Source organism: Cavia porcellus, unplaced genomic scaffold (genome assembly GCF_034190915.1).
Source record: "Cavia porcellus strain 051 isolate PalLab524CR breed Dunkin Hartley unplaced genomic scaffold, mCavPor4.1 scaffold_13, whole genome shotgun sequence".
Taxonomy (NCBI): domain Eukaryota; kingdom Metazoa; phylum Chordata; class Mammalia; order Rodentia; family Caviidae; genus Cavia; species Cavia porcellus.
The window spans coordinates 68,854,503-68,870,661 of NW_026947496.1; the positions used below are offsets into that span (position 1 = coordinate 68,854,503).

At 35.6% G+C, this 16,159-nt stretch overlaps 1 long non-coding RNA gene across 1 annotated transcript in view; it reads left to right on the forward strand.

Moving 5' to 3' along the window:
- Positions 1-16,159, forward strand: part of LOC134478572 (uncharacterized) — a 133,792-nt gene that overhangs the window by 84,823 nt on the left and 32,810 nt on the right. The window contains exons 2-3 of the long non-coding RNA XR_010051315.1: positions 7,177-7,289; positions 8,454-8,587. This is a non-coding gene — a long non-coding RNA (uncharacterized LOC134478572). The remainder of the gene's footprint in view (positions 1-7,176; positions 7,290-8,453; positions 8,588-16,159) is intronic.

A 16,159-nucleotide genomic window follows, 5' to 3' on the forward strand; every position in this document is an offset into this window, starting at 1 on the left:
CAAGTATTAAAATTGTTAGCTTTATTTGTGCTGTAGCAATAATTATCTTTATTAACATTTTAAAAATGGCTAATAATTGGCCTAATAACTACCATAATTTCATAATACTAATTAGCACAAATGATATTTCTAGATATCTATAACCATAATATGATATAAGGTACTTGTTACTTCTATCAGTGACATATAATACAAAGCTAACCTGTGGCAATGCTGGAGGCAGAGGTATGCATTTCTCTTTTATCTAAATTTATAACGAAAGAAATTGCTACATTTTAGATAGAAGTTGTTGAAAATCATTTTTAAATTCAAATTAATGGCCTTTGAATTCTATGAACTCCAAGTATTAATGACATGTGGCTAGAGAAAGATGTGCATAAACACATCAGAGCACATTTTTTAAGTAGTAAACTGAAAAGGTTACAAATATTATTAAAACAAACTAAATAAGCAGAGTACATTTAAATATAATTTTTAGTAACAAAATTAGCAGTTATTATTTTAGTTCTATCCAACTACAGAAAACTAAATATACGTACCACATGATTATATTCATGTACAGTTACAGAGACAGGCAAAACTAAATTGCAATATTTAGGTTGCTGATATAAGTACTAATGTTATGAAGAAATGCAAAGAATAATTGCCACAAAAGTCATGATGACAAGGCTTAAGGAGGAGGGAGGACATTAAAATTGGAAAGGACTGAGTATGACATCTCCAGGCTATTACGCATGTTGTCTTTTGATTTGAGTGATTACATACGTTTTAATTGTATAATTATTTACAGAGCTGTTCAGTTATGTTTCATGCTCCTTTCACTTTCTGAAGTGTTATATTTCATACTTAAATGTTTTTAAATAGAAAAAATGCATCAGGAAAGAAAAATATGACAAAATAATATATAAATGCAAGATGTGATTTTTTTTGGAAGAATGATAAAACTGAAAACCAGTACCTCTTTAACTTTAAAATAAAGAAATGAAACAACATGTACAAACACCCTAACTTAGGAATAGCAATGGATAAATCAACACATGTACAGGAAAAATAAAATAATTATTAGAGACTAGTCCATTTGTTTTTATAATAATAATTATGATTCATTGCTAAAGAAAATATACATTTCTGAAACTAACTCCGCTAGAGATAAAAAAAATTATTTATTTATTTATTTTTATTTCAAGAAAAAAAAGATAAAAAGGGTAGAAACAATATAGAATTTCAGAAAAATAAACAGTAAGAAATCACCAGTCGATAAGTTGCATACCATCATCTTAGAAATAGTTGCTCGAATTACAAAATTAAAGCATACAAAGTGATAGTCAAACAATGACACTGCAAACAATTTTGCTCAACGATCCAACGAAAACTTAGTAATACGGTTATCAGTCCTACACACTTGTTTTTTATCTTAAAGAGGGTAAGATTGAATATAGCAAAACAGAACAAAACAATTTATAAGGAAATGATTTAAAGAAACATAGATTTCAAAGCAAGGAGGTATTCACTGGAGATCTTCTCTGTCTATCTTATTGTCTCTAGTTTTTTTCCAAATAGTTGTCCCCATCTTCACACACATTGAATAGATTCTGGACATTATAGAATTAATCAGATCATTACAGGATGATGAAGGCTTTTTAGGTCTTCAAGACCTGATTTTGGAGAAATCAGTGTCTACCATAATGTGTCTCAGTCTCTTTATAGAGAGTCTTTATCTTTACGTATGCTGAAATTGAACATAAGAGACTAGACTAATATCACTCTGAATAGTGAATGATAGTATTGCTAGATTTCATATCATAATGCTACAGAATTTGCACTGGGTTTCTTAGTGAAGATAAAAAAATTTAAACAATTATAATAGAAAAATAGGAGTGTCAAATTTTCTTTCTGTAAAGACATAGATAATTTTAGAGAAGCATTATTCTCTATTTTTAAAGAAATAACTGCATCAAAAAGATGGCAGAGCAGTGAGTGCTCACACGTTGACTCCTTCAGGACAAAGTGTCTGAAGTCAGGTGACAGTCGCTTGGAGGAGAACCAAAGTGAGGGGAAAGTACATGGGAAAATGAGGGAAGTGACAGGAGGAGAAAATAGGATTAAGCGGTACAGAGGAGGTGGCCCATACTCTAGTGGAGAAACTGACGTCGCACATGATAGCACAGTGAAAAGAAACTTACCTGCTCATGGAAAACTGGCCTGGGACCAGGAGACTCTTATGCAGTTGGAGACATTGGGAAGAACATGAGTCTCTGATTCCTGAGCACCTTCTGCTTGTAACAGGTGGTGAGTAGCTACATTCCAAGCATCCCGGGGTATAGCTGTGCAGAGCAGGTATGGGCTGGGAAGCCACTGTGGGGAAGGGCTAGGTGTCTGAACTATAATCCTAGGTAATTCATACTACCAAGTTTCCAGAGTGCATGAGGGGGAAATAGTAACTGGAGACTGAAGGCAGTTGGAGAGCAGAATTGGGGGAATCAGCTAAAAAGCATGAACTGGTAACCAGAGACTTTGGTCCTAAAATCAGACACCAGATTCGGCCTGAGTTACACAAGAGAAGAGGCACACGTTGTTGCTGTGTTTCCATTGCTAAAGAGAGGCGTATCATTTGTTACAGGAGCGTATCATTTGTTATTTTTAAACTAGCCCTGATAAATGCCACTGAAATGGATTAATTAATTTATTTATAGGAGTAATCTTGACTAGTGGACAATCTTCTTTTAGTGAATTTGTCTACTGACTCCACCACACTCCCAGGAAAAGGAGTAGCAAGAATTCCTAATCTGAGAACTCAGACTGAATGAGACTCTGCAAAAATGCCTGTAACCTGGCAGAAAGAGCTCCTGAGACTGAAGTAAGCCCAGTTTGCAGCAGAAAAACTGGGGACTTTATGACCAAAAAAAGAAAAAAGAAAAAAAAAAGCTATTTGAGAATCACACACACAGCAACTCAGAATACCTAATTAGTTTTCCCATCAGAGACACCTTACTGTTTAAAGTTTTTATATATTTCTTGAGTTATTTAGTAATTTGGGGTTATGTTCTCTTATGGTTTCATGTGTATAATAGGTCTTTTTGTTGAGGGGCACTCTATATAATTTTTTGGGGAAAAATAATTTCATAATTAAATTGTGATTAGGGTTTGCCCAAGGCCTAGTATCTTGTCATGTGAGCTGGATATGGTATGGGTATGCAGAAATATAACTCCATGTGCCTCTAGTCACAGTTGATGCTGTGATGCTCCAGGGAAAAATTATATCAGCTGGAGACATTCTGAGAATCAAGTAATAAAAAAAAAATGGTTTCACCTGGGGAAAAGGAAAAACTTCTCATTAAACCTGATGTCTTTTCCTGCCATCCTCATCAACTTAAGATCCTTCTCAGCTTAAGTTCAACACCACCCTCTGGGTCATCCAATAGTCCACTCATCATCTTCCTTATGTAAATGTAATTAATAAATACTAAGACTCTGGTGCCTTGTGGTCTTTTGTTCCTTGTAAACAACAGGCCATTCCAAATCCCCACTGCACTGCTATTTGTCTGTTGGTCTTCTTTTTCATCATGTGCCATAACACCTTGCAAGAAATTTGTGCCTCCATTGTCTATGATTTTTATAGGTGTATATAGGTTCTTTTTCTCTTCTAGAGAACAGACAAAAAAGAGTGGAGAGTAACTTCAAAGACTATAGAAATGTAAGATTGAACCTGTGAATGTTGTTATAAATTGAAGAAATTCTTGCAGAAAAACAGGGATAAAGTTGAAATCACTTAAAGTAAAAAACAGAGGGAATAAATAATAGAACTGGGCATACAAAGACTGAAAATTATTCATCAGGAAGCAACATTCCACCAAAATCTCCATGTAACAACTAATCTTCAATTTACAGTACCTCCCACAAAGGAGTGTTTCTATATGCACACACACAGATGCAGTTATGTAATGGGGAAAAAGGGAAATAGAGCTCTGAACCTCCCAGCTCCCACAGAGCAGAACAAGGGGCCACAAGGAATAAAGAAGACAAATACTAAGTAGCAGAAATCTACAAAAATTCATAGAATAGATGAAGGAAATAGAGGAGCTCAAAGAGGAAATGAACCAAAAGTTCACCACAATGGCACTCACTATGTCCCTGATGAATTGTAGGGAAATGGGTTTAAAAAAAAATGAATGAGCTAACCAAAGCAAGTTCAAAATTTGAACAGATTTAACAAATATATGGAATCCTTCAAAATATGTAAGACAAAAATCCCTGAAATAAGAAAAAAATTAGAATTTATACATTGCAGAAATGACCAATGTGAAGACAGAGTGTCTGATATTGAGGGCAAAATAGTAAACAATGATAAAGTGTTCAAAGACGCCAAAAAGTAAATATAAGAATGAGAAAAGACTATCCAGCAGCTACTAGATAACAAGAAAATTAAGCTAAATGAGTTAGAGAAAATCCAGGAGATTTCACAAATGGATTCACCAACATGCTAACAGAAAATATGGAAGAAAACTTCCCAAAAATGAGAAAATATTTTGAAATATGAGTAAGCAATGCTTATAGTGTTCAAAACAATTATGATGAAAGGATAAGTTCATCAAGGCATATACTCATTAAATTTACAGACATTCAGTCAATAAAACCAGAATTTTAAAGGCAGCCAGAGAAGAATGAAAAAAAAAATCACATATCAAGATAGCAAACTAGAGTCACAGTCTTCTCAGCACAAACTCTGAAGGCCAGAAGAGGTTTGAATGAAGTATTTCAAGCCCTAAGAGCAAATAAATCTCAACCCAGATTATTGTATCCAGAAAAGGTATCCTGTAGAACAGACAGAGGAATAAGATATTTCCATAAAAAAAGACCAGCTCAGAAGATATTATGAATGCTAGTCTGACTCTGGCTAAAATTTTTAGGAATGTTTCTAACTAAAACAAGTAATCGTGTATGTATGTGTGTGTGTGTGAGAGAGAGAGAGAAACACAGAGAGAGAAACAGAGGAATCTAGTGAGGTCAATGGACAAAAAGCAATAAAAAGCACCAGGAAAAGTAAAAGAAATAATGCACCAACTGATAAAACAATATTAGTAAGTAAACAGCACACCTAAGTAATATGTCTCAAAGTTAACAGCCTCAACTTCCCATTCGAAAGACAGATTTACAGACTGTATTAAAAAGAAGAATCCACCAAGATGCAGTGGTGCCTGCCAGTAATCCTAAAACTAAGGAAGCCGAGACAGAAGGCTTGCATGAGTTTAAGGCCAGCATGAATCACAGAGCAAAATTCTGTTTTAGGGGAAATAAAGAATAAGTAATCTGTTGCATTTGAGAAACTCAGTTAATCCAAAGAAGTATTCATAGACTAAGAATTAAAGGATGGAAAACAACACTTTATGCACCAGGACCCTGAAAACAAGTAACTGTAGCAATTCTAATTCAGAAATAATGAACTTCAAGTTAAAATGAATTAGAAGAGAGGTAGAAGATCACAATATACTAGTTAAAGAAACAATCCAACAAGAAGAGATAACGTTGAAAAACATATGCACTGAATAGTGGAGCACATATCTTTATGAAAACAAAAGCTGCCAAAATTGAAATAACAAATAGATACCAATGGAATAATAGTAGACAATTTTAACTCTCTACTTTTGCAAAGGCACAGACCAACTAAACAAAACATCAATATAGAAATTTGAGATCTGAATTACATCCTTGAATATATGAACCTAATAGATACATAGAGTATTCTACCCCTGTACAACAGAGTATACATCCTTTTCAGCAGCACAACAATTTTTTCAAAATAAATCACATGGTACTCCACAAAGTCTTCTTATATAAAAATAAAAGAATTGAAATCAACACAAGCATACTATCTGACCACTGTGCAGTGAAAATAGAAATCAATGACAGAAAAATTTTGGAAAAGGAAAAAACTCCTGGAAAATTATCAGCATATTTATAAACAAATAATGGGCTCCAGAAGAAATTAAAAATTGTCTGGAAGTTAATGATAATGGCTGTACAACCCAACAAAACTTCTGGGTCACTGTTACAGCAGCTCTAAGAGGAAAATTTGAGCAATCAATACTCTAACAGAGCGAGCATAACCTTATGAAAAATCTTAGGATACTTGAGAAACAACAATAAAATAGTACCAAACTGAAATCAAGGAGGGAGATTATAAAATGAGGTCAAAAAGTTGATTCTTTGAGATAATAAATAAAATAGACAAGCCATTGGCAAGACTCATCAAGAGCAAGTTAGAAAAAACTTACATCAATGTAACTAGAAATTACAAAAGTCACAACACATACCGTCAAAATTCAAGATATAGTAACTAGTCAGTTATCCTAAAACAATTTATGAAAGAGACCCTTTCCTCCAGTGTATATTTTTGATCCCACTGTGAAAAATCAAATAGCTGAAAATACTTGGGATTGTTTTTGCATCTTCCCTTCTATTCCATCAATCCTCATGTCTGTTTTGGTGCCAGTACAGTGGAATTGTACATGGTTCATGGGTTTAATTTGTTCCACATTTCTAAAGAAAATAGCTACATTGTGCTTGTCCAAAGAAAATGGTTGTTGTGTTCATCACCTGATGCAGAATTTACAAAAAAAAAAAACCCAAAATTTTGCCATATACTTCTGCTTGTAAACCAAATTGTTTGTAAACAAATGCATTCATGAATCTATATACCACTATACCAATGCTGTTTTTATCAGTCTTTGTAATATAACTTCAATACTTGGGATTGTGATGCCTCCCGCTTTGATCTTGTTAACCAGGACTGCTTTTGTTATTCTGAGTCCCTTCTGGTTCCACACTATAATTTTAAGATTGTTTTCTCCAATATTGTGAAGAATGTTGTTAATATTTTGATTGGGATTTAATTAAGTTTGTATATAAATTTTGGAAGTAAGGTCATTTTGACTACATATAGTCTGGTGAAGAACACAGAATCGTGCTGAGTCACTCTTGGAGGAACTGTTTTGTACAAATGTAATAGATTTCAAATATGGCCATACTTCTTTGTACCTTCTGCTATCAAGAGATAGAATATGTTTCCTTGAAGGTGGGGTAGTGTGTGATTTACTTTGAGTAGCAGAATATGATAAATATAGCACTGTGACAGTTCTTAACCCTGAGAGTCACTGAAGGTTCCACTGATTGTTTCAGAGGCCTAGTAAAGAAGACTGAACTATCCTGCTGGAAGGTGACCATTAAAGAGAATCATTCGTCCTCACTATATAGCCAAACTCCAAACTTGTGAGTCACCTAAGCCAAACTAGGTCTGTATCATAATTTTCTCTCCTTTTATTTGTGGATAGTAACTGCATTTATATTTTATTTTGCATTTTTCCAAGTGTCAAACTTTGTTCAAGTTGGACTTATATAAGTAATTTTCATTAAGAATTGTTGCATATGAAAGCTATGCACATATGAGTTAGAAACTCAATAATTACACTGATAAAGAGTAGAGCTAAGGCAAAATTTGACTCAGGAATTTATCTCTCTCCTTGTGAAATGGAATAGAGCTGGGCCCCATCAGGCCTGACGTGTTCCAATTCCAGTACCGTCTGTATATCACACTCTCCTGTCCCTGCTTGCATTAGAATCCATCATAACTTTCTGCTACAACAGAAAATAATTTCTACTAATAATTTGTATCATCTATATTTTATTTAGTTTTGATTATTGTACTCATATACCAGCAATTCTCATTCAATATACAAAAGTGTTCAGACATAAAAGCATCATTTATAGTCCTATAATCATATATAAACAATATTAATAGTTTTAAAAGTTCAGTCTTATTTCTCATCATAAAGGTATAAAGATAGGATTTTAATGTACGTTTTGTCTTACCAGCTGATTCTGTGACTAAACAGGCAGAAGACGGAGAGAGATATGTATGTTGAATGATTTTGAGTAACACTCTATCGATGCCCATAATTTATTGAACTTTCCATCTTCAATTACACATCTGGACTATTGTGAATTTCCATCTTATGGTAATGTTGTGACAGACAGAATCAAATTCCCTAAATACTATGTAGAGCTTTAATTAGACTCTTACTCAAATGATGAAAAATACATTTGTATTTTAGGATTCATTTTTGAGTCATGTTTTAGGAATAATTTCCTAAGTTCATGTCTGAAGTGGGACACCAAAAATTGAATCAACAATGCAAGTGAATAGACCTCCTACTGAATCTAATTAAAGTTAGGGTCTCTAGGGCAATCTTTGAATGCACAGCTAGAAAAGGCTTGTAAAAATAACACTTGTTTAGCACATTCATTCATTGATCTCATTAGAAAAGGACAAGAGAACACACCATTTTAAAAACCTTGTCTGTACTAGCTATAGACGATGAGAGATCCAAAACTTCTGATACACATTCTGAGATCCATTGAATAAATACGTAATAATCTCCTATTTTATTTTGAGACAGGCAACAGGCCTTCATACTGGCTATCACAGAAGATATGTAAGTCCATAAGACGTGATGGAAGCAGGAGCTATCCAAGAGGAAAACAAGCAAACAAGCAAACACCCCACAAAATCTGGGCACACACAGCCCGAGCGGTAAGAAACACAGCCCGTCACGCGTTGTTGCGGGGGAGCTCTTTCCATGTTCTGCAGACATTTGGATCTCTTCTAATTTTTCCTGACTCCATAGAATTTTGTTCCACCTCACACAATATATTAGTCAACAATTTTAAAACATTAAGTCAGGCATGGCGGAAAATATATACAATCATCTATTTCTTTCCTGTCTTTCTCAATAGCATCGTTGTGGGCAAGATCAATGTGTTGCTTTGTTTTGATTGTGCAGGACACACAAGGTTAATAATAATCTTTACCATTTACTATGCTCCAGGCACTATGCCAAACAGTTTACATATATGACAAGTTAATTACTTAAACTCTTTTTCTTCTTGTAGGTTTTCTCTCATTTCTTTGTTATCAGTAGGCAACCAGAATTCACTTCTCTTCTTCAGAGTTCTCTGAATGGTAGAAAATAGATATCGTGGGTGTCATTGTCTTTTGTAAACGATTACATCAGAGAGCATGTCCTTGGTGCCTTGGAAGGTGGGGTGAGAGGGTGGAGTCATGTAAGCTGAAAAAAAGGAGATATCATATAACACTTCCCTAACCAGAAGTTTTGAAGGTAAGTTAGAGGTGTGGGGTGAATGTGAGATGTTTACATTTAATACGAGAAAAGTCTCTGTCCCACTTGCATGCTTTGGTCACTTGGATGAAGTAATAGCACTCACATGGCAGGCAAGATCTTTACTGGAACAGTCTGTGATAGTCACTTAGAGGAGGGGTGATCCAGATAGAGGTGCTCCTAAACTTGTCAAAGATTCTCTCTCTGTAAGTGCAACCAGAAATAACAGAAAAATTTGATCTTCAGACACCAATATATCTGTCTCAGGAGAAACCAGTATAAAAATTAGAAAATTCTCTGATTTCCCAGTGTCACTATTGAATGAGCTAAATATTGTGTGATGAACTGAAAACGAAGGCATGGCTAATCAGTCACTGATGCTGGAGGACTGAGAAAGACAAAATAAAATGTACAGTATGGAAAACTTGCAATACTAAAATGAGGAGTACTTAAGGCAGGTTTAATAGGAGAAGATAGCAACTGGGTGTGATCAAGCCGCTGGGCAGATTGTCAGCTACTACAACTGTGGGTTTATATGGAAGAATTAAAGGAAGTAAGGGTGCATCAAGAATTCTTCACGAAACTGACAACTTAATAGGAATTGTACTACACATGCACATTGTGTTGAGGTGGTTCCAAGGCCACAGATGCAGTTCAAATTTGTGTAAGGGGAGAGAACAGAAGTTCTCCTGTCCCCAGACAGAACCATGGGAACAGAGCAACTTGACTGCATCTTATACAGGGAAGCTTTGAATCTATGGTCCATGGAGAGAAGGGGATTGGGGAAACACAATTAAAGTGGAGTAAACTTTAAAACTTTCACGGACAAGGTAAATGAATGGACAAATTTTGCTCTTCCAGTACCTATCCAGAGGAGACAATTCATTGAGGAAACCATGGAGGGAGGTAAAATGTGCCTGGCACAGAGCATGCCCAAGGGGATGCAATAGGACCACTCCAGTTGTGAATTGTGGCAAGTCAGACAGAAAAAAAGACATAGGGTTTGCTCAGCCACTTTAAAAGGACCGATCAAGCCCCTCAAAATGTTTAGTAAAGTAGGACTGTTCTGTCTTGTGCCAGATGTGGAGGACTTTTCATAAATATGGCTGTCACGTAGATGGTTTGCTATTTGTTCATGAATTAGCAGCAGGGTGGGCTTTCTGCAGGGCAGCTTTCAGGAGCTGAGGGGAACTAATGGTTTTGTCAGAACAGCTCTTTCCTGAATAATAAGCTGCTTTAATCAGGTTACATTTTTTTTCACAGAAAATATGCCAAACGTCACTGAACTAAAACATAGAAAAGGGCCTAGAAATCTTAGTACAGCAGCCTTTTCTCCCCCCTTCCTAAATTCTCTCCCAAACTTCAACCAGCAGTGTATGTGTACCCTCAGCTAGGGATATAAACTACAAGTAGGGAATCAAGCACACACCTGGGGTCCCCTCGTGGAGCCCCCCGGGGCCTAGTGAATAATTCCATCTTTGGATTCACAACACTGTGTTCTTGCCTCTATAATGCTCTTCTAGGTGGTTACCTCCTTAGTTTGCTCTCCTATATTAGCCCATGGGTTCCTCTAGGCAGAATTACGGTAGGAATTTTTAAAATTATATGTACTAGGCAAAAAGTAACAGTAAGAAATCATTAATTGATAAATTGCATATTGGTATCTTAGAAGTAGTTGTTCAGGTTACAGAATCAAAACAAAAAATGGACAATGACTCGTCATTTCTTAATGCTATTTTTTTGAAATTCTGTACTAATTTATGCTTTTTTTCTCTAAATAAAACAAAAAATAATTATCTCTACTTATATGCAATTCCTTACATGATTTCATTTAACTTACTTCACTCAAGTGCCATAAGAAGTGTTACCCGTAGCCATTCAGATTTCACAGTGCAAGAGGCCTGGATAAGGCGCGCTGTAGAGCAGGCTTGATCCCTCAGCTGCTGTGGTGCAAGACCTCACCTCCTTCTACATGAGATACAGCTTATTTTATTCCAATTTTCCCTGCTCCAAGTCCCCAGTTTAGTGCTTGCTTAGGTTCAAAAGAGCTTAGCAGGGAGTTAAAATGCTTTGTGTTTGTATTTCTGTTTAGAAGTGAGTGGGTGGTGAGAAGGACTGTGTTAAAGTGGCTTTGATTATGGAGACAGAGGAATTATCATTGAGAAGGGGAGTAGCAAATCCTTCAAAAAAGGGCCGGTATCTTTGATTTTGGAAACTGAGTTTGAAAGTCTGGAAGACCTGTGTTATTTTCTACAGTAGCACTCTGTGGTCCTTACGTAGGTGTCAACATAGAGACGGATTGCATGGGAAGGTGACTGAAGGGCAGAGCTTGAGGGAGCAGGTGACCTGTGTAAGACAGGGGTCAGAGTGATGCAGCCTGCAGTCTAATCATCACAGAGAAGTAAGTAAAGGCAAAAAAGCCTTAAGAGAAAGGCAGAAAGTTAAAAGTTTTAAGAATGATTGATGCAGTGAACTCAAAGAACTCCGGAAGCCTTAAGACCTGAGTCAATGGACTGAGTTTTCTGGAGTGTCAGATTGCAAAACTATAAGATGTGTTTTTACCTTTTATTTTATTGGTACACTTTACATATACATACTGATAACATTCATCGTAGGGAGCTTGTGCCTGTATACAATATACCTGGATTCTTCATTTTTTTCTTACTCTCCTCCCCTCCCTTCAACTTCATTTCCCTCTTTGTTTACAAAAAACTTTATTTCAATTTTTCCTTCTATTCTTTTTTTCTTGTCCCTTTTTACCCCCCCCCGTCCCCCTTCATTTGAAAATTTTCTTCGCATTTCCCAATATCTTGTATATACTTTGGCCCTTATTAACTCTTTTAGTTTTTCATACCAGAGAAACAATGTGGTATTTACACATGGATGTCAGATTTATTTCACTTAAAGAGAGTGGTCTCAAAGTGCCTTCATTCAGCAGGAAATGTTTTGAACTTGTCCTTTTTTCTGGCACAGTGGTATTCCTCTATCTATCTATCTATCTATCTATCTATCTATCTATCTATCAGCACGTATATATGATAAAGATCTTTATATGTTCACCTGTTGATAGGAAATTGGGCTGTTTCCCAAATGTGGCTATTATAAACTGCGCTGCCATAAACATGAGTGTGCATACATTGCTGTGGTATGATGATGCTTTTTAATTATTCTGGGAAGATACTAAGAAAAGGAACAGCTAAATTGAATGGAACCTCCAGCTTTAGTTGTTTGAGGAATCTCCACACAGATTTCCCACATTACCTGTTTACACTCTCATCAACAACAGAGAAGGGTTACTTTTCCCCTACAATCCAGCCAACATTTGTTATTGGTTGATTTCTTGATAAGAACCATTTTTTCTGGAGTAACATTAGAATCTCAGCATTGTTTTAATTTGCATCTCTTGAATGACTAGTGATGTTGCACACTTTTTCATGTATTTATCTACTGTTTGTACTTCTTCATCTATTCATTTCAGGTGCCCATTTTTGGATTGATAGGGAGAGATGATTTTTTTTTTAGTTCTTTGTATATTCTAATTTTAGCCCCTTGAGATTCAGTTGTAAATTTTTTTCCCACTCTGTGGGTTGTTTGTGCACTCTGTTGGTAGTCTCTTGCTGTACAAAATATTTTAATACAAGGATGGGGGTTTAGCTTAGTGGTGTGAATGTCTGCCCTGGCAAGGGTGAAGTTATGAGCTCAGTCCTTAGTACAAAAAGAAATGATACCTCAGTTGTTGATTCTGTGTGATAGTTTCTGTGTGACCTGGTTTTGTTTATAAAGTCTTTGCCTGCATCAGTGTCTTCAAGAGTTCTACCTACTTATCTTCCAGCAGATTTAGTGTTTATGTTTTAATATTCAGGTCTTTGATTTATTTCTATTTCAGTTTGTGAATGAGGAAAGATATGGGTTTAGTTTTAATTTTTGGCATTTGAAAAGCCAGTTTTTCAAGCATCATTTATTGAAAAGGCTATCTTTCTTCCAGTGAATGTGTTTGGTCCCTTCGTCAAAGATAAGATAAAAGATGTTTGGAGATGTTTCTGCATCTTTTAATCTGCTCCAGTGATTTTTGAGTCTATTTTTCTTTTTTTCCTGAACTTTATTGTTTTTATCACAGTAGCTTTGCTGTATAATTTCAAGTCAGGGATTGTGATGCCCCGTCTTGATTTTTTGCTCAGTATTGCTTTTTCTTTTCTGTTTCCAAATGAATTTTAAGATTGTGTTCTCTAATTCTGTGAGATATGCTATTGGAATTATGATTTGTGCTTATATTAAGTCTGTATGATAATTTTGGAATTATGGCCATTATCACTATATTAGGAGACATCTTTCCATTTTCTGCTTTCCTTTTGATCTCTTTTGCCATAATACTATAGTTCTCAATGTAAAGTTCTTTTATTTACTTTTTTAGATTGATTTTTAGATATTTCTTTGGATGCTATCGTGAAAGGTATTTTTCCTTAATTACTCTCTCACTGAGTTTGTTAGTTATGTACAGGAATGCTATTGATTTTTAAGTGTTGATTTTGCATCCATCTATGCTACTGAATTTGATTATTAAATCTGAAAGTCTTTTTGAGGTGTTTCTGAGGTCTTTTGAATAGAGTATCATGTCACCTGCAAATAATAATAATTTAATTTTCCCTTGCCTATTCTTTGTTTTTTTTTTTCTCTTGTTCAATTTCTCTGGCTGTTTCTAGAACTATATTGAATAAGAAGGCATACTTGTTTTATTCCTGATTTTAGAGTGAAAGTTTTCAGCTTTGTCCATTTAGTTTGGTGTAGTCTGTTGGTTTGTCACAGATGGCTTTTATCAGATTAAAATAAAGACCATTTATTCCAATTTTCTGTAGGTTTTTGTCCTGGATTGGTATTGGCTTTATCAAAGGCTTTTCCTACATCTATTGAGATAATCATAGAGTTTTTGTCCTTGACTCTGTTAATATAGTGTATTATATTTATTGATTTGCATATGTTGTACCATCTTTGCATCCCTGGGATTGATTTATCATGGTCCTATTTTTAGTAAGAAATCTTTCTTTTCATGTTTGCTAATTGCAATCCTGTCTTCCATGCCTGAGATTATGTTCTCACATTGGCTCATCCTTCGGTATATATTTTCAATGGAACTTTAAATCCCCTATGTATCTTTTTGAATCTGTTTCATAGATTCCATTTCTTTCATTTGTTAGATGTCCATGGTTTTCATCATTTTCCTAAGTTCTTCTAATTTTTAAATCTGTTTCTGCTCTAGAGTCACTTTCACTATGGCCCCCCATCCTGTTATCTGAGAAATTTCTGATTTGATATTTTTCTAGAGTGTCGTTCATCTGCTTTTTTACTTCAACTATTACCTCTTCAGAGAGTCCAGGTAAGTGACTTTAAAGTGATGTCACCTCATTTGCCTTTGCCTTTAGTGAGCTAAAAGTCTGGAGTTGTATCTTGTTTGAGTGTCTTCTCATTTTCCATTTTTTAAAGTTTAGTTCCTGGCTTTCTCCTTGTAAATTGTTTATTGTAAGTAGCTTATTGCTAGTATTTAGAATCCTTAGCAAATGACTTCTCACAGATATCTTCCAGGGTCAGCTGTATATTTGGTCTTGAGTTTGTTGCAAGATTCTGCTTCTATTTATCAGGGATGAGAAGTTGCTGCCTTTGTGGCTCAAGCCCCTGACTCTATGGCACTGGCCTATAGTATTGTTTATGACCCTTTGGCAATCTCAGTCTTGATATACATAGAAAATATTTGATTAGAGCAATTATTTCACCTTGGTTAAAGTAATATAATCAGTAATAACAGTAGCATAAACACAGGCTAGATAATGACACACCATGATATTAATTTGTCGCCTTTAAATGTATGAATTGGATTTGTGGTTATACAATGAAATTTAAAATGAACCAGAAAACATTGTACAGTAAATAAGCCCTCAGTATGATGATTTCATCCTCAAAGTAGAAAAACTTGAAGGGGTTAGGGGGAAAATAGAGAAATAGAGGAAGAGAAAGAGATTAGAAGCAAATCTGGAGGACAAAAGAAGATTATGTGAACCTTGGGAAAGTGGTGAAGAAGACAAGAGGGAAAAAAAGAAGGAAAAAATAATAGGAAAACATAACAACAGAAACAAACAAACAAAAAAAAACCCCTAGAAGCCATATTCACACGTGTATCAAAACAAGAAAAAACAAAATGAAACAAACCAAAAACAAAAGCAAGAAAAGAAAAAGAAAGAAGAAAGAAAAGAAAGAAAGAAAGAAAGAAAGAAAGAAAGAAAGAAAGAAAGAAAGAAAGAAAGAGAGAAAAGAGAAATTTACTTCAAGGTCTGTCTCTTCTATCACTCACTGGTAGACAGTGTGGCAGAGGGAGCCCAGATCTGAGTAGAGTAATACCAGCAAGCAGGTATAGGTTTACAGCAGGGTGGTGGATAATCCCACAAAGCCTGCATGTTTAGTTCCACTGGAATTCAGGTTTGCTTCTGACTGTGAGACTGAGACTGATTTGTTCATCCTGGAACACTCTGTGCACCTTCTGCCAGCTTCTACTCGGCTCCTGTCAGCTTGATCTCAGTTCTCTGACCTCCTTATTTGACCTCGGCAGCCTCAGTCTGATGCTGCTAGCTACCAGGGAGAGATAGCAGTTGCTCTGAGAGCTCAGTTATTCCTTTCTAAGATGGATACCATCCAGTTGCCCTCTCCTGGGGTATATCTGAACCGAAATAACTCACCAGCCATTGTAATCCACTGAGTCCATCGCTCCATTCCCTACTGTGTTTCTCCATGGAAACCTCTGAAGTCACCTCTGAAGTCATTGTGTGTCTGCAGGTTCAAGTCACTTCTCCCATGCAGTGCTACTAGTCTGGACTCAGAAAGGAAATACTGCCTGCCTCTTCCTTCTTCATTAAAATCTCTGTATTTACTCTCGCCTGAGCTTCAGCTCTAGCTTTAGATACTTCCTGGGCCCTGGGAACCCATTTTTTTCCTTCTTCTCT